This window comes from Pleuronectes platessa, chromosome 18, assembly GCF_947347685.1.
Source record: "Pleuronectes platessa chromosome 18, fPlePla1.1, whole genome shotgun sequence".
Taxonomy (NCBI): domain Eukaryota; kingdom Metazoa; phylum Chordata; class Actinopteri; order Pleuronectiformes; family Pleuronectidae; genus Pleuronectes; species Pleuronectes platessa.
In genome coordinates this window covers 3,534,692-3,553,993 of record NC_070643.1, presented here as the reverse complement: position 1 = coordinate 3,553,993, position 19,302 = coordinate 3,534,692, and the positions used below count along the sequence as shown (strand labels likewise).

The 19,302-nt window shown below is 39.1% G+C and overlaps 1 protein-coding gene across 6 annotated transcripts in view; it reads right to left on the bottom strand.

The window, feature by feature from the left end:
* Nucleotides 1-19,302, bottom strand: part of thrb (thyroid hormone receptor beta) — a 109,120-nt gene that overhangs the window by 65,665 nt on the left and 24,153 nt on the right. Inside the window, exon 2 of one of the 6 annotated variants that reach the window (XM_053446639.1) lies at nucleotides 5,792-5,862. The exons of the other annotated variants lie outside the window; for them this stretch is intronic. The gene's annotated coding sequence lies outside the window, so the exon portion shown is untranslated. The remainder of the gene's footprint in view (nucleotides 1-5,791; nucleotides 5,863-19,302) is intronic. 6 annotated transcript variants of the gene reach the window in all.

The window sequence follows — 19,302 nt, the reverse complement described above, 5'->3', positions numbered from 1 at the left end:
TATACACTGTGATGTCACACAAAGCTGTAGCCATTGGCAATAAACTTTACTTCAAATATGGATGTTGCTGCAAAGAAGCTACAAAAGCGAAAGAAGTTGTGCCCTTGACCTCTGACCTCTGCAATCTAATCAGTTCATCCATTACAGGTAAACTAGGTGTCTGAAGATTGATTTGAAAAAAACATATGGCTCAGTCTTCAAAGCTGCCAATCACCAAATCAAAGCTGTAAAGTGAGGCAGGACTTGACTAAATAAAGAAGCCCTGATGACTGTGTAACAGAGCCTCATTGCTGTCAAACAAAAAACACACTAATCTGGATGGAGTCAGGGACAAGCTTTTCTCTCCCTTCATTCAATAACATATCAATACATCAAAGTGAAGTAGAAGAGTTGGAGCCAGGTGCATGAGCTGCTGTCAATTTGTGTTTATACAGTATTGGATTGCATGACTGAGTAGGACAAACCAACTTCAGTGGGAAAAAAAGCACCACTGATAGTGCTCCTGCTGGAACAAGCTCCTGGTGAGTAAAGGACGGAGGTTTGATGGCGAACCCCAAAATAAGTTTAACCCTGAAACTGCCCTTTGAGGTGACACAAAGTGAGGACCAGCCAAAATGCCCTGATGTTCCCAAAATGTCCTCACTCTGTAAAGTCTATAACTGGCACAGGTCCTCAAATAGAAATAAGTGCATGCAAGTTCATTTTGACTCAATCCCACCAAAAAACTAGAGCACTAAATGCGCGTTAATCCTCAAGTGAAAGTAGTTCCAAACCTTTGCACTATTTTACTACAGTGGCTATTTTCATAAATCACTAAGGCTTATTTCAAAACAAAACCAAATATGATACCAAAACCATTTCATTCGATGATATTTTGAATTGCCACCAGCTAAAGGAGCAATTTACCATGAACACATTGCATTAAATTCTTTCAAACTCATCTCATCTCGAAATATCAAGTTTTTGTAAAAAAGCTTGTGTGCATCTTTTATAAATGCTATCTATTCTACTACTACAGACTACACAATTATAAAATGTAAGTTAAATTGCACAAGATCTGGTCATTTTGTTAACCATTAGGATTAAATCCTATTGGCTAAGTTTGATTTACATTCCTTTTTCTAGGTCTGAACTAAAACATGTAAAATGTTTAACACTTGATAAAATATCAAGTGTTTTAGTTTAATTTATACCACAACTAGATCAGAAAAAGCTGAAATTAGCACCAAATCCCTCTAACATCAAGGCTGGCTACTTCATACTGAGTACAGGAAACCTGGCAGAGGTAGCAACAGTAAGTCCGAGGACAGGCCTTAATAAATGCCTGTCCTTTACTGGTGAAATAAACACATTGAAAAGCACATCAAGTATTGTTTAATAGTGCCACTCGTGTCCAGAAACTGTGTCCCTCTGATTCTATCAAGAAATAAATGAAAGCAGAGAGGACACACACTGTGATTTGGCACCGTTGCTGCATGACTGTGAAAATATATTAGGAACACAGCAGTGCTATTAAATGAGTTATACACACCTCCACTCCTGAAAACAAATGTGTGTGTTCTCACATGTGAAGGCAACTAACATGAGGTCACAGTTGGATCCACATCTGGCAACAACATCTGTGCAACTCCTGAGCATTGACCTCAAGCAAAGTACAGGAATTGACGATACATGTTCACCCCTATCTGTGTCAGTGCTACCAACTTAATAATTCTTACAATTTAAGAGCTTTAGCCATCATTTTGCTACTCACAGAGGCCAAATAAGAAAATAACATTTAACATGACGCTCTGATAAGATATCGGATAACAACTCTGTGATCTGGATGAAAAACGGCAAATGTATTGTGCCCCTCTTTGTATCTCATGGGCTCTTTTGGAACCACAGACAAACCCATTACATTTAAAGAAAAAATATAATTTTATATCTGTACCAAAACTGGGTTAGCATTAATAGTTTCTCAAACAATATCAAATCCTGCTGGTATCACCTCAGGGATACCCACTTTGTAAGTGATACCACCCAAAACAGTGTGTACTTTGTGTGCTTTCAAACCCCACATCCTCAGAACCCTCCCATCACATTCCATGTCCAGCCTCTGCGGTCCTTTTACAGTTATGTATATGACAGCATCCCATTGAGTTGTGCGGTATGTGTACATATATACAGTGTATGGCATAGTACATTAACCAGAGATGAACGCGATGGCGATGACAGCTTTGGTTTCTTTTTAGATGTTGTTGAAATGCACTTAAATGATGGTTACCACATATTTCATCGAGTCACTGTACCTTAGCTGTCACTGACCCAACTGGTTCAAGACATTTGTCACTGTACATAAACAAACAATAAATATATTTTAATACAGAATTACTTTCATTTCTATATTTTTGTCACCTAACCAGGACCATGTGGTATTTACTCCTACTTGGCAGTATTTGCCACTTTAAAGACTTTTTGATTCTTGCAACTACCCCTACACCCAGCCTTGTAAATCAATAAACAACATAGTGGCTGCAATGAGTGGGCCTACATGTGACCATGCCACTGGCCACACGTGTTTCCAGGCTGTCCAAACTGCCACTCTAATGCAGCCTCGGGTTTCTGTTCTTGCCTGACAGGAGTGGAACCTGACGTGTTCCTCTGCTGTGTTAACCCATCGGCTTCAAAGTTGGACATGTTGTACAATCTGAGATGCTTATCTGCTAACCACAGTTGTAAAGAGTAGCTATCTGACTTAGCATAGCCTTTCATGCTAACTCAGCAGGGAACCTGTTCATCCCAAGATGTTTTTACATCCAAAGATTTGGTGCTCACTGGGTGTTTTTAGTTTTGCACACCAATTTGAGTCACGGTCATAGTCACAGATATAACATTTTCAAATCAAGATCAAATCAATCTGATAGTGTTTCCTATTAATTATCTAGAGTTGGGTGGCCCACCATATTCTAATTTGTCCCAACACAGTTCTTAAAATATATTTTAATGCAGCACTTTTTGCCATATGCTGTCAGTTTACACTTGTGCACGTGCACGTGCACGTGCTCCCTTGTTACCACCATTGATGTAATTAATTCTGTGAGAAACGCTGTTTCTAGTAAATACTCCTCAGGAAAAATGAAAAGCTTGACCCATCATCAAAGTTATGGGAATGGCAGTATACAATGGCAGTGGCAATAGTTGTGGGGATATTCCTGTTCCTACTATCAATATTAATTTACAAATAATCCCCTGAGGATTCTAGAAATTTCTATTTAGTTTTTTAGGGAATTATAATATCCATTTAGAAATTAAATACAATGATAAAAAAAAAACCTTAACAAACACCTAAACATTAAGCTAACCCCATTTAGAGAACCTTATCTATAATCTTTACCCGTCTTTTTCAATCACAGCTCCCACCTGTGGCAGTTTTGCAATCTTTTAAGCAACCATGTCTTTAATTTATCCTTTTTTCCCATTGATCAGGGAAGAAAAACATCATGATTTTACTTGCTTTTTCTTTGGCTAAGAAAAGGCACAAGGGAGTTTGCTGAGCCGGAGCAAAAATCTACTCACATTCATAATCAGTTCCGTAAGTGACCACATTCAAAGTGGAACAAAAAGAGAGGCTGAAGATGCAGCCAGAGCACACTAAGCCTCAAATTTATAACCATGAAACCATAAAAAGAAGAGGCCCATGTTTACATTAATGAGCTTTCATTTGTTATTAGAAAGCTTCCTCATCAACGCACACTTCTCTCCTGCCTTACAGGCCCAACCAACATGTGTATACTTGGTTTGTTTGTGATGCTGGAGAAAATTTCACAATACGTCTCTTTGCCTTATTATTCCTTTCTTCCTCGTTTCCCTCAGTCTCCCAATCTCATCCTTGTCCCCCTTCTTTCGTTGCATGAACGTTTTTCAAATCTTGAAAGCAATCCAGCTTTCAAGCTGCACATATTTTGGCAGGCGCCTTAGCCCCCCCCATCCGTCCCTTGCATCCCCATTCTGCTTTTTTGTGCTGCTTTTGTTTTTGAGACAACCCTTGGCATTAGCAGACAGACGGAGGGAAGTCAGGGGTGACTAGGGCTTTTGGGCTGTTTCTATGCATCCAAGGAAATCTGAAACTATTCAAGGGAACTATACCCCAAAACAGACTAAAGCTGGCCATCATCGCAGAGCTGACACAGAAGGGGGACATTGGACTGAGATCAGTAGGGACAGGTCCCAAATCCGATTCTTCCTCACGTGTGACACAGACTTCTCTTTTTAAATTTGAGTGTTTGGCGAAAAAATGAATCCATCTGGTCCACATCCTAGCTATATGTGGTATAAAATAAACTCAGGATACATGCACACTACAAGTGACTTTAATTTGCTTCATAGTATTATATGAACAATACCATGGTATTAAACAAATGTAGCATCACTCTAGGGGCTGCCACTAACAACTATTTTTCTATCGATTAATCTGACGACTATTTTACTGATTAGTCGATTAATCTAAAAGATACATTTTTCCTCCTAAAAATCTATTTGACCATTTCATTTCATTTCCTCCTATCCACCCATGTGAACCTTTGTACCCCAAGGGCGCCTTGCGCCCTGCACCGATGGTTTCGGCGTCGAGTCTGTCGAGTTCGTTTAATAATGTGCGTGAGACAGACTGTGTACTAATGTTGACATCTTTGTTCGGGTCGAAACTTCCGTGTCTGACCCCTCCCCCCACATTCATTGCCTCCTCCTATTGGTCCACAACATACCAACATAGGGGCTTCCTATTAGCTAAACCTACATGTCAATCAACTGCTGTGAATAACATTGAACGTTACCACGGTCTAATTTTTCCGCTCACCTCGAGCGTATCGCGCCAGGAATATAAATGAATACCATCATCATTTACCCCCAAACCAGTACATTGAACGGGTTACATACAACAACAAGCCGAGAAAGCAGAATCGCGGTCTGACCCGCGCTGAGAAATGCGAGTCCTGTGTGAACAGCCAGCCGCCAGCGCGCTTGAGAATAGCGGTGCTTCGGCGTCCGCTGATATTGAAGAAGAACATTTGTTATATTGAAATGAAATGAAACGTTTTAGAAATCGAGAAGGTAAATTCATAATTTGTGTGGGTCCGACGCGTCGGTTTAAAATATTGATGTCGACGTATTTTCAGCGTCAACGTCATTGTCGACGTCGACTAATCGCAGCAGTCCTGCTTCAGTCATCTACAATACTGACACTGGAGCAGTTTAAGTGATTCAGAATTCTCAACAAAATAACACACAACATTAACGTGAAAGCCCAAGTGTACTTTTACTGCTGCTGCCAATTTTAGAACAGCCTTAATTAACCAAAATGGAAACGAACATGAACACACACACTGGAGTGTAACCACATTTCTTTGAACTGTTATTAGCCTTGCACATTGCTCATGCAAACCTTTATCCATACTGCTTACAAGTGCGTTCGATGTTACACTCGACGCATCTAGAGTTGAAACACAATAATGCTCTGCATCATTACAGCTTTTTTCCCCCTTCCAGTCAGAGAAAAGAAGAAGGCCTGTCTTTCATTAGTTCCCTTGAACACAATTAAAGAGCAAGAAAGGCTGATACTGGTTGTTTTTATATATCCTATTTCACCATCACACATGAATGAACAGCATCAGGCTTGGAAGAACACCACTGTGGTTTCCATTCTTTGGTTATTCGGTCTTGGCGACGCGTCTATGTCATCCATTACGTAAGTACATTGACTTGCGAAATGTTGTAAGAAAGGTGGCTGTGCACAGTCAAAGCATGGACTCACCTGAAGAGCAAGCTGAACCACAAAAATCGCCCACGACAACTCCCATAGGTCCCCAATAGTTGGACCGTGGTCTGGACCGGACAAGACAATTATTTTATTATTAAAGTACCCTTGGTAAAAGTTAACAACATTCACTTGTGTCATCCGGTTAGTTAGCAAAGTGAGTGACATCAGTTGACCTTACAAACAACAAAAAGACCCAGCCAAGCGTAAAGCTTTATCTTGAGAATATTAAGGAGCTCATCACTCTTGACAAAGTGTGGTCAGAATAAACGTGGCCTATAGTGCAGGCTTGAATATGAATGTGGCACTGGTCTGGGAAAAGGCCAAATGAAACTGCCAAAGTTGTGGAGAGAATCATTTCATGGATGACGATAAGCAGAGCTGAAATCTGGGTGCTATCAAAACTTTGAATTGCCATAAAGCTTGTTTATGGAATGTGACTGAAATGCCTCACTTAACGAGAAAACAGACTCCTGGCACTTCAGCTGATGCATAATGACACCTTCAACTTCACTTACCATAATAAGAAGAGAGTTCATTCTGGTACTGGGCTGCATTGGACACTGGTAAAGCCTCAAAGTCCTTGCTTTGCATCAGGGACAGGCCATTTATGTTTAAACATTGTTATATCACAGACACTGACCACCAATTTCTCGCCTGATCAATGCCCCATACGAAGGATTCTGTTTAATAACTTTGATATAAGAAAGTGTAGGTTATCATGTTTGGAATTGAACTTAATTCCTGTTACCCAATAATATATTTTTAATAAATATGATGTGAAATTAGATTTTAGGTTAAATAATATTACATCACCACCAACCAACAAGAGCTGTCTTAAATCCAAGATCTTGACAGAGGGTCTCCATGATATCCTTTTGGGTTCTGCCGCAAGTTACAAGCAGCATAACAAAAGGGATATTATACTTTTAGGCAATCCTTACTTCCCCCTTACCCACATCCCACTGGAAGTGATTGCAGATGCCTGGACCCAGTAAAAGGATTTATGCAAGACATAACTCATGCTAAAGATCTTTGACTGTGGCCAGAACCCCACATCCTTCAACTGGGTATAGCCTCAGTGTACAAAGAGCTAATTTTAGTCATGGCACCCAGTTTGGGGAATCTTGGCCACATCACAATGAGGAACAATACTGTCAAGACTAACTGAGGTCTCTTTCATTTGGTCAGTGCGGACACGCACTTGTATATGCATGTGTGTGGATGAGAGAGAGAGAGAAATTAGTGCTTAATTTGAGATCAAATAAATATAAAGATGTATTTTTTCTTAATATTTTACTACCAAACATATATAAACAATCTCAACAAACATTAACAACTAAACAGCTTTAACACAATTACTCTTTGTTTCCACTTTCTCTTGTTCAGTGAAGTAAACCCTACCGTATGCTGCCAGGATTTAATCCCGTGAAGACGTAAAAAGCAGCGCATGTTAAAATAAGACTACCGTAAAAGTGAGAAAGGTTGCGCAGGTTAAAATAGAAACGGTCTGTCAGAATCTAATAACAGGTCTGGACTATTAGTGATCTATAGTTTATGATCTTGGGCAATTTTCGCTTCAGCTTGCTACTCAGGAGAGTCCATACTTTGACAGCGTGCAGCCATCTTCCTTTCGAAGTGATTCGTGAGTCGACGTATTAACGTAATCGTTGACATTGATTATGATGACGCCTCGCTCCAGCCCTAATGCATAGACACTACTTTTGAGGGTCAAGAATTGGTTTTAGGGTGAGTATTATTGGCAGGTTATGTGATGGTTTAATTAAGGGTAAAGTGCATCTCAATGCATTGTTTGTGAGTGTTCCTGATAAATTTTGGTATGAAACCATTATAATGACATTTTGGTATTGTTTGATGGTTAAGACTTAGTCCCAGTTGGGGTAAGGTGCTTAGGGATGTTAATGTGTGTGTTCTTACAGCTGTATAAGACCTGTGTGTGTGTGTGTAGCTCATTATTAGGCCAACTAGGGCAGTGAGTGCAGCTGCCCTAGTTGGGCAGCTGCTAAGAAGTCTAAGAGTCTAAGAAGTCAATGTGAGGAGACAAATGGTGTATAAGTAATGCCAGGGTTAAGTCTCGTTGATGTATTTTGGACGTCGAAAGGTAAGTACAAAGCTTTTCACTGCTGATGTCTCTGACTAATATTCCTGTCGTCGTCAGACCCTTATCTTATTGTACGCCCATTAGTGCTGGGTCAAATTTCTGCATTGAGTCATTCACTATTTTTCCCCTGACTCTCAGCCAGGGGAAATTGCTCACACTCCCAGCACTGACGTCAATTTGTGTCCATTAATGTCTGATCAGGTGCAGTTAAGTGACTAAGGGGAAGATAAACAACATGTGGACACTAAGCACGTTTCTTGGTGCTGAGGCTGACCATGACTGATCCTTTTGCACAACTAAGCTGTCAACAGCAACTCATATTGGCATTTCTCTGCACCGGACAATATTAATGGGGTTTTCATCTGCTTTTATGGAAGTTTAATATTTAACAGCAGCGGTAGATCTGGGATATTAATTGTGACATGACCAGGGCTATGTAAGCACTACCATTTTTCCAGAAGTTTCAACTACATCCTGCAATCTGTGGTTGGTGTTTGCTCAGCTGTAAAGAAAGAATGTGTGCATAAGTCAAGAGTTTTATTTTTATGATAAATTCAAAAAATGAAAACTATCTCTATAAAAGTGAAAATGTGATTGTAGGACATATTTCAAGAGAGCTCTATTAAGTTCTCAGTTGTTTAAAACAAAAGTAAGTTATTGAAGGCTGTTTAAGGGAACATGAAAGGCGCATTAAAGGGATTTCTACACACTTGGCCATGCAGTAAGGTGAACTGTCACAACCCAATTCCACTGCTGGAAGGGGAATTTCAAACCCATATCAACCATATTCTGCCAGACAGAATGACTTAAACTGGAGAGTTTAGGAAAATCTCACAAATTTGTTAAATGACAATGCTTTAGAAAATATTTTTTTCAAAAGTATTTCCACATTGCAACAACATAATGGTTAATTTTAGGATTACAGGTTTGTGATTAGGCACAAACTCCACTTTTAACCAATAAAAGCCCACTAGTTCTCATACTAAACATAAATTATGAATTGCAAATTCACTCAATATGGTTGTAGCGCCTTGTGATACCGGTCTGTTAAACTGACAAAATATTTTTCACAGCTTTCCGAGGCCTTCGTTCATTTATGTTTATATTTTTTTTTCATAATGCTGTATTTATTAAAGCTGCTGAAATTATTTTTCATTTTGTTATAAATATTCACGTAGAAGTAGTAGCCTATTTGGTCGATTTTTTTTTTTAACCCTATGTCATAAGATTTAAATAAGCAGCAGATTACAGCTATGCAAAGTTGCTTATCATTCAGAAATTTTGAATAAGATGCATTGACTGCCAAAATAAACACTGTTTGGAGTTAAAAAACGAGTTCAAGGCTCTTATGACAATGCTAAGCTAGCTGTTGGTTTTTCAATTGCATAGATGCATAGATGAATTCAGGCACCACCCATAATCAGTTACAATGGAGAATGCATGATAAGATCTCTGAAGTTTCTACAGCAGATGGTCTATTTAGTGCCCAAAAGCCATGTGTGTGAAAACACATTTCATTCCGACTGTGTGAACTGACAAAATTTGAGAGGAATCTTGAGCAGTGAAACCTTGACCTGAATCCAAAGCTTACAATTACCATATGGAATCATCTCAAAGAGTCCTGAATGCTATCTCACCTTCCACCAGCCGCACACACAACTACTTAGTGAGTCAAATGTTTCTGTTCATCAACCTACTTAGTATTAGTCAAGAGGCTTTGAAAGACAAATGACTTTGGGCCTTTTCCCAGACGATGCAGTCTTGGCAGTAAGACCTGCTGTTTTTTAAATATTATTTTCAGTATGTATTTAAGTGTTTCTTTCACTGTCTTCGCACCCTTTGTATCTCGTGTCTTATCCACTCAGCGTACCTCATACTTTTAGAGAAATATTCTGAGCATTTAGTTGTGAATGGAGAGGCCTACATCCCTGCACATTTTCACTGCTGTTAAGACATAAACAGTATATTCTTTCTATGAATCTTGTAAATCTTTCTTTGAACCTAAGAAAAAAATATCATGAACAATGGACTTGGTTAGATGAAACTAATTTTCAATCTAGTTAAGAGCATGCTCTCATGCTGATAGCCAAGTGAATGAAAGCAGATTAAGTTGTCTTTCCATCTCATGATCTCAAATTACTGCAAATAAGATTTTGAGCTAGTAAAGTGATGCTCTTCTGGGCCTCAAGTGGGATTAATTGTATTTAATGATGCTGTAGAAAACAATGGTAATAATTCAATGTGCTGTGTGCGTATGCAAACCCAAAGTCATAGAAGAGCCCATGCGTCTCGTCATTCAAAAACAATACTGACCATAATGGTTATTGCATCTGTTCACTACTTTTATTCTTTGTGTCTCTTTTATTTATGGAAATATCATGATTTAAAATGTGGGATCTTTAAACAAGCAATTTAAAATGTAACTGCCACTGGATTGTTTTTTCTGTTAACGGACGGAGGATATGTTTGTATTTGACAAGCTGCAAACAACACTTTATTTGTTTTCTGTCAAAATATTCGATTTTGCAGCACATCTTCCACTTATACTGATTACAGCCTTAAAAAAGAGGGGCCCATTGTGTTGATTTCCAGCAAAATGTTTTATTCTGGGACTCAGCTAGGAAAGATTTGCATGAGTCACAACAAAAAGTTATTTATCTCAAACAGCCTGTCATGCAGCCCCTCAGTTGAGCCTCTCACTGAAACTGGAGAGATTAGCTCAGGCCTCCTTTGGACGGCGTCCTGAAAGCCTACTTTCTTCTGATTGGTTGAAGATCCGGTGGCCTGCCAAGGGGCATCTTCTTACCATTGAGGAGGTTCTGACAGCAAACTGTGAAACTAAGGAACATAGGAATTACTCTGTGACATAATAGTCTTTCAATCCTAATCCATAAAAGTGGACAAGCAGGAAACAACCTAAGTAAAAACATCTGCTCTTAGGATATAAGACAGCAAATGTTGCGAGTAACATATAATTCTGCTCTCTGCAAACAACTGCACAGTCAGTTATTTGTATGCCGGAGGATGTGGACAGTTTCGTGAACAAAAACCATTGATAGATATTTCCCTGACCTTCACCAGAACTTGATCCTCCAGGTGGGAGTGAGGAGTCTCTGACAGCTCACCCTACACCAGCTATCTACCCCAACCACCTCCTGCCGACTGGTCTCGTTAATACATGAAGTTCATCATTTATTTATGAACGTTGATTCTGGACATAATCAACACAGCCATTAGGTTTCCCAAAAAATAGATTTGCTGTTGTAATTTCGAGGAGACAGACCGGATATTTCAATAATGCATTTCACCAAACTGGCAGCATTAAAGCATGCTTAATTAGCTATTAGCAGTTTCTGTTTGCATTGGACCCATAAACCCACAACTAACAGTCTTCATTAATACTGAAGCCACATTATCATTACTATCATCCTGCACTTTTTTCTATGATTTCTAAGAAGATTCATGATTTATGTCTGATCAGAAATATTGATACCCTTAGAAAGAACCAATCATTGAGGAATTGAATCTAAAAAAGGGTTGCATCATGTAAAGCTTGACTGCCTCTGTGAGCTGTTTGTCACTGCTGCAGTTCCAAATGCCCATGTTGACAAGCAGGCCAAGTCTGTGGTGTAACCACGATAACTAACATCCTGGAACACATGCATGCACCTGTCCCCTTCTCCTCACACAGCATCTCTGCATCATGTCACAACATCTGCCTGAAAACCTGTGGATCAGACAAACCCCAATCATAAGATAAACTGTTTTCCCTTATGCAATTTGAATACAATTCCCCCCCCCAAGACTATCTAAACACTAATTTATCTTTATAACACATGCCTATGATAATAATTAACAATATTTAATAATAATATTTTTTTAATATTTTCAATTATTTTTCGAATGTTTCTGTGTTCCTTCAAAAACCCCTATGAGCATCTCTAAAAACAATCTTAACAAGAATGTTCTGTATAGGAAGACAAATGATTGTGTCTATCTTCAAAATCTCTTCTTCCCTCTGTGTGTTAAACCAATTATGTGTTTTAGCATAAAAAACAAAAGCAGCGAGAGGAGGAGATCCTCGCCTTATCTTTATTCACAGCTTCTTGTTAGGCACCGTCTCAGCAGAGCAGCAATCCCAGATGAAAATAAGACACAAAAACAAAATGGTGCAATTGGACTGTGTGCGGGAGGGAGAGTCAGCTATTTCAGCGCATTATAATTTCAGGGAGCAGAGTGAGTCAGCTAAAGAGGAGCGGGCGGGTGAGGAAAATGACAGTGGGTTTTAGAAAAAGGGGAGAATATTAAGGAGGGTGACAGATGGTTGGTGGAAAGGAGAGAGAATGGAGAAAGTGAATTAGGCAAAATACTGAGCGGCATTAAACATGATCCAGAGTCCAAAGGGCCCTTTGAAACATAGCGGTGATAAAACCTCCTTTGCTTATTGGCAGCAGGACTGTGCAGGGGCCACGCAGCTCTGAGCATCACTGCCAAAGTCTTACATAAGAGGCCACAGTGCTGAGTGCTACCATTCCAGCTCCCCTTAAAGGTGAAGGCACACGAGCCACAAGCCAGCAGGGCTGACAGAGGGAGATTAAAGCCTCACTAACTGCACATAGAAGATAAAATGATCATTACACCCAAACTTTGGAATAAAATTATACAAAAAAAAAAGCATGTCACACAATCTGAGTTGTATATCACCTTCTAAGGGTGCATCTCAATGTGTGAACATGCAAATGGCGAATTTGACACATTCGCAAACTCGAGAAGGTTACAAAGTGCGAGCGTGCAAAGGTGCAACCGAAAATCCTGCAGGAAAAATTTGCAGTTGAAGGAACGGTTTTGTGGGGAGCACCGGAGATAAGAGGAACACTTGTAATGAGATCTTACAGCTGAATTCAATTAGTTTCTAGCCAATCATAAAACGTGTTTCACAACAGAAAGTCAAATTATCCAGTCTTTGCTGAGCCGAGTCTTCGGTAAAGATTTAACAAGCCCAAAATCCTTGTTCTGATCCTGCTTGGAACAAAATCATACTAATGATTTGGCTTTAATAGAAGTACAAAAGTGTGGTTAAAGCTCCACTCAACATTTGTTTCAGCTTTTTGCCCTTAAAAGACAGTTGATAGCTGAGAAAGAAAACAAGAGATACAAAGATATAAACACATGTCCCGACAACGAGGGATGTCATCGCTAAGACTGACTTTAAAGGTTTTAAGCACTTGGATGATGCCCCTGTGAATATTTCTCACATTAAAAAACATCATGAAACCTTTGGCTTGATAAGTCAAGAGCTCGTGCTGCAACTCTGCAGTATGGGCTTTTCACCCTTTCTATAGCCAATAGATTGCTGGTTTTACTGCATAATAATGAAAAGTTAAAACATTGACAATAAATAAATGCTGCAGATCGTCTCTCTGCTTTATTTGTAAGAAAGAAGGTCCTTCATGATGATTGCAATAAGGCGGGAGGCCTGAGGTGTACTGGTCCGTCCAATGGGAACTTAACCTGGATTAATCTCCAACTACTATTATTGCATTTTATTTAATTATGTTTCTTTTTTCTCTCTTCTAGACTCCAATATACGACCCATTCATATAAGCTACATGCCCTCAAGGATGCATACACAGCAACACTGTAGTCCCACTGCAGAAGTTCTCCAGCAATTAAAACCGCAGACACTTTGAACTCAACCCTCACTAGCATGGAGCCGCTAAGTAAACGTCACAGCAATCAGCCACGTGTTATCCCAAAGGATCTTCTATACCATGTGATATCCTGCATTTAATTTTAACATATTGGCCCAAGTGCTCACAGGAAGTGGACAAACATTGAGATTCACCCTCTGGGACCAGGGATAATATCTACAGCAAATTTGAAAGACCTCTTATTAATCATGGTGCTTTAAAGAGAGACGAGGGCTGCAACAAAACCTTTGAGTTTTATCCTCTGTCGACAGTGACGTCAAAAGTAATGGACAAACGTAAGGACTAGCAGCACCATCTTTAGGCCTTGGAGACACATCCGTTTTTAGCACAGTATTATTTCTGATATCCACTTCTCTTTATGATAGTTAATAGTAAGTTTTGCATTTTTCTCGCTTTGTTTACCTTCTTCCCCTCAAACTGCATCATCTACATCCTCAGTAAGTGAAAACCTAATTTCCACAATCCCATAGAGAACGGGCAGGGACGTATTTTCAATTAGTGGGTATGTGGACTTCAGAGCAGTGACAACCAGCTACTTCATTAAGACCGTGGTGTGTCTGTAATTGTAGAACAATGTTCGAAGCTGCATTTTACTCATCAACTGTGGCTACTGTCTGGACAGTCTGATATCTTTGACTCCGACCAATGATCCCTCTCTCTCCAGCAACACTGGGACCAAATGGGATTATATAAATACACATTTGAAATATTCTTTTAAAGGAGACTTGACATTAAATTCAGATTTTTGTGGTGCTACTTGCCAATGTAGCATCTCAAATTATTATTAATCAACAGATGATGATCCTGTGCACATATTTAAGATCACTTGTCTGCCAGGGGGCTGAACTGTGGCGGGGAAATTGCAAAAAAATGATGCATTTTAATATGAATTGTATATAATAGGCGACATGTAGGTTGGAGCCACAAGTGTGAGACTGGCTACAATCTGTTTGCCCACATATTTTCTAACATGTATTATAACATTAATCTACTATTCTGTTTAATGTTTAATAATGACATGTATCGTATTAAAATGTGATTATGATGTGGATTTTATATTTATAGTTATTTGCCCTGATCTGCTTTCTCTGTTTTATTACGAATTAGTCTTTGAGCATTGTTATGTATGTATAATAAATCATTTTTGTGCAAAGAAAATTTCATGTCATCTACAATGTTTTTGGCCTGTTCTCCAAATTATTAAATCACATAATGAACCCACACAAGCAAGGTTGGACAGCAACATGTTCTGGTTCTCAAAATCAGCGTCATGTTTTTGATCTAATAACATCTTGCCTGGTTACAAATAACTATCTCCTCAGTCTAAATCTGCCTGGTCTTGTCTGTAGAAAAACAAGAGCAATTAAAATCTGTGAGCCTGCTTTTTAACAGCCAAACCTTGATTTCAATCCAGCCTTATATTACACTGCGATAACAAAATGTAGGGATGAAGAAGAAATATGACCAGAAATGCAACCTTGCATGTTTTTAAACACCAAAACCGGGAACTCATTTATTTTCTATTTTGTGAGAATATTGTATTAAATTCAAGACTCTGTTCATACAAAACATCTTCGTCATGGTAATCCCCAGTTCCTGTCATGACTAACAGTTTATTCCTCGTGTTTCTTCACAGATGCATTTTTCCTATGAGGTATAAAATAAATATAAAATCAAACACAAGGACAAACCCATGTTTGAAGTGTCTACTCATGGCTCCTTCATCTAGTGGATCTATAAACACCAGTTGGTGAAGAGTTTAACAGACCTTCTTGTCATCATGCATGATGTAATGAATGGTTCAGACCATTCTTATTAAAGACAGGCTCGCAATTTTCTATGTTTCATGGAAAGACTTGGTGTCTCAACTCTCCAATATCCCAGCCCTTCTCTGAGGCACAAAAGCACATTCATTTTCACCAAGTAAAGGAAATCTATAAAATATGGGTCACAATATAGAAGAACTTTTTCAGTCTTTTCATAAAATCAGCTGGGCACTCTTTTAACAGTGCATTTGTTGGGGACTATTTTCAGTGGTGGAGTAATACATATTTAGTGTTCGGTCGAGTATTCTGTGAATACCTGTTAGCAGGATCATTTCATGTGAATCTCTGTCTTTCCATGGGATATGGCGACTACTGAATACTCATTGGTTACTTCTCAAAGTGATTATTGAGTTTGCATAACCATTACATTTGTTCATCTTATTTATCTTACTACAATGTGTGTATTCGCTGTCTGCATGTATTTTTCCATGGATGGGTCTAAGTATGATTCCCCTGAGAACAAGCTGCAGCTAAAAGACCTCGCCCTTGATCATCAGTGTGGGAGTATTTTAGACCCACCAATGTGGTGCACTGTGAGCTCTGCACTTTGGAAATGTCTCATTACAGCAGCACAACTGGACTTTTCTCAAGAAAGCTGCAACCAGCATTACCACGGGCCAAGCAAATGACTCGTTCCAAACAGACATGTTTAGAACTGGCAGTGCATTAGTATGACTAAGTTCTCAATGCATCACTTCTACAGTTTTTCAACTTTTCTTCCCTTTACAACCTGCTGACATCCATGACAACTTAACTATATGATAATGTCATCATTACTGCAAGAAAACTAGTGAACCAAATAAAAAAAAAGATGTGACAATATATATATATACACATATAACATACAGATCCATGAAATCCTAGAAATGTGCGGTCTGGATGGGCACCTTCAAGGGGAAGGCAACTGGTAAACACAATTAGCAGAGCCTCTGAACCCTCTCCTGTCATGCTGGTCAATGTGGTACCAATGCTCTTATGAGGATAATCACGAGCCTCTTACCCCATTTCACCCCATCAATTCACTGAGACGAGCCGCCGGGGGGAGACAAGTGAAGATGAACACTTTTCCAGCTCCTCTCCCTCTATCTCCATAAATAATTCAGCACCATCCAAGCCTGAGAGCGTTTTTCAACTTCCCCTGAAGCATGAAAACACAGCTCAGCTCCACACTGACTGCCAGGAGGTTCATAAGCTCCTCATACCTAGCATAAATCCACTCCCGATTATAATAGGATCACATCAGGCCACACAACTAGAGGTTTTGCTGAAGGCACAGGCACAGGTACTGCGTCGCTCATGATGGCTTAGAGCTGAAACACGTTCATTTCTGCCCCACAATAAACAAGAAGATTATTTATCTCTGAGTGCCAGGGTTTTGTTTGTCTGCTGCAGCTGTGCACACTACTACTCACTACAGGTGTGTTAACCTGTTTTGTAAAAACCATGCACTAAAGGAATCTTTATTTACAAAATCTAAAACGCAGCAAACCGATGGTAACGTTAGGCTTTTGCAAATTGCAGAGGAAACTGTTTCAGTGATGAAGCTTAACACAACTTAATTCAATAACCGCAACATATAATGAGATTAGAGCTGCATTTGTGCTATATAGATGGAAGATAATGCAGATAATTCAGAAGCAGTCACCACATATTTCACAGGGCATTTGACAAGAGCTGTGACACTCGAGTCTGTGGCCACTTCTAATCACTACTCAGCCTCGCAACCTTCTGGATTCTGAATTTTGGAGACTGGACAAAGCACTTAAAAAAAAAAAAAATGCCCAATGCCACAAACATTTGCATTGGGAGTTCTTTTTTATACGTCTTCTTGGCCTCAAATCATATTTTCCCAAAGTTGAGACAGAGTCATTGTTCTAAAAAAGACAAAATGTATACTACCAAATCAAAGGGCTGCTCATTAATGCAGAAATCCTAATCACGATTGTTTAGGTCAAGAGAGTTACTAAGATTATTTTTAAAAGTGTTAATCTGTTGAAACGTTTTAGTTGGTCAAGGCTACAGACATATAATAATAATAATGACAATAATAATAATAATACATTGATAATAAAATACATTAATACAAAGAATATGCACCTATTGCATGGGAACCCAATGTTACTATGTGCAGCATTACTTTAAAATCTAGAAATATGAAAAAAGAAAGAATTTGGGAAAACCTGGTCAAAGTGCAGAGGATTCCCCAAAGGGCAAACAGTTCATAATGAGTAAAGAATAAAAGAACGTACCTGTAGTAGTGTCAATGGTTGATCATCATGGTCCAGTCACATGGTCCAGTCACATGAAAACAAGCAAAGGGTAAAACATTAGTTAAAATTGTTTGTAGATCATTGAATAGTCAGCTCAATCACTCAGTCTGTGCCAGATGCATTCGTCCTATTCACTGCGAGTCACATGAAACCTCTAGAGATGGGAGTTATTTTTTTCTGAGGATGGTCAACTATTAAGTGCATCCAGTCGGTAAGGTGAGTATCAAAGTACATTTCAATCAAGTTGAACTATTAAGCCCCCCCATTTGCAGCTATCTATGTGTCGCTGCTTGGAAATACTTGTTAAAAGACAACCTCACACTCAATAGATGATATATCTATGTTGAAATGTTGCTAGCAATGTCCTGCTCAGTGAAGGATGGTGAAGGAAGTGTGTGTGTGTGTCTGTGTGTGTCGGTGAGTGCCCCAGAGTGGCCTAGCCAAAGGCCAGGCTTAAACCAGAACATCTGTGGCATGATCTGAAGATGACAGTTCACAGATGCTTCCCAGCTCATCTGACAGAACATGAGAGGATCTGCCAAAAAGAGAAGCCTAACTGCCCAGCTCTAGGTGTGGAAAGCTCGTAGAAACGTACACAAGAAGACTTGAGGTTGTAATTGCTGCCAAAGAAGCTTATAATTAATTAAAGGACAAGTGTGTAGGATTTTAGTGGGGTCTGATGGCAGATATAGAATGTAATCTATATTCGTGATTATGTTTTCATTAGTGTATAATCATCTAAAATCAATGACTGCTGTTTTATAGGGAGTGAGTCCTTTTCCACACAGCCCGCCATTTTTTCTACGGCAGCCCAGAACAGACAAACAAAACAAAAAATGCCTCTTGCACTTTTAAATTACTTAAAAGCAACCATAGGTTCTCCTATATGTTTGGAAAGGAAGGAGTGAGGCGGGGATATTCAGTCTGCAGCCTCACAACTTGAAGTCACAAAATTCCACATGCTGGTCTCGTTTCGATCGAGTTTTTTATTTCTATTACTTCATCAATATGAGTTACAGAGTCAAAAATGGCTAAATCTAAAAGAGAAATGTTCAACACAATCAACTCTGCAAAAAGCCACTGCAAAGCCTGAATCGCTTTTGTTGCCAAAGTACAAAAGGAAGTTTTTCTTTTTAAATTAAATCTGTCCTAAACTAATCAACATTTGACACTTCACACATCAGACCAATCTGTTTTAAATAGAGCCAAGGCAAATCATTTGTACTCGTTCATTTACAGTAATTTACATTGGCAAAGAAATATAACGGTCTTCCTGCTACCAAGGCTAGAAGAGGATTACACTGCTAGAGGGAGATAAGAGATAGTGTAGGCTACTTAGTGTTTAACTAAATTAGCTGAACACTGATGCAAAGTCATTAGGGCATACTGTTGACTCTGCTCAATCTGCCCAATACTAGGGAGCATCAGTAACCCCTATTTATGTATCCATTGATACAATTTTATTGTTTTCAAAATGAGGTGTCTTGCCTTCATCACAGATATTCTGTTAATTTGTTTGGCAATATGTTTTCCGAGGCTGCAGCTGTCGGATACCGTATGAGTCTAATAGAATGCTCCA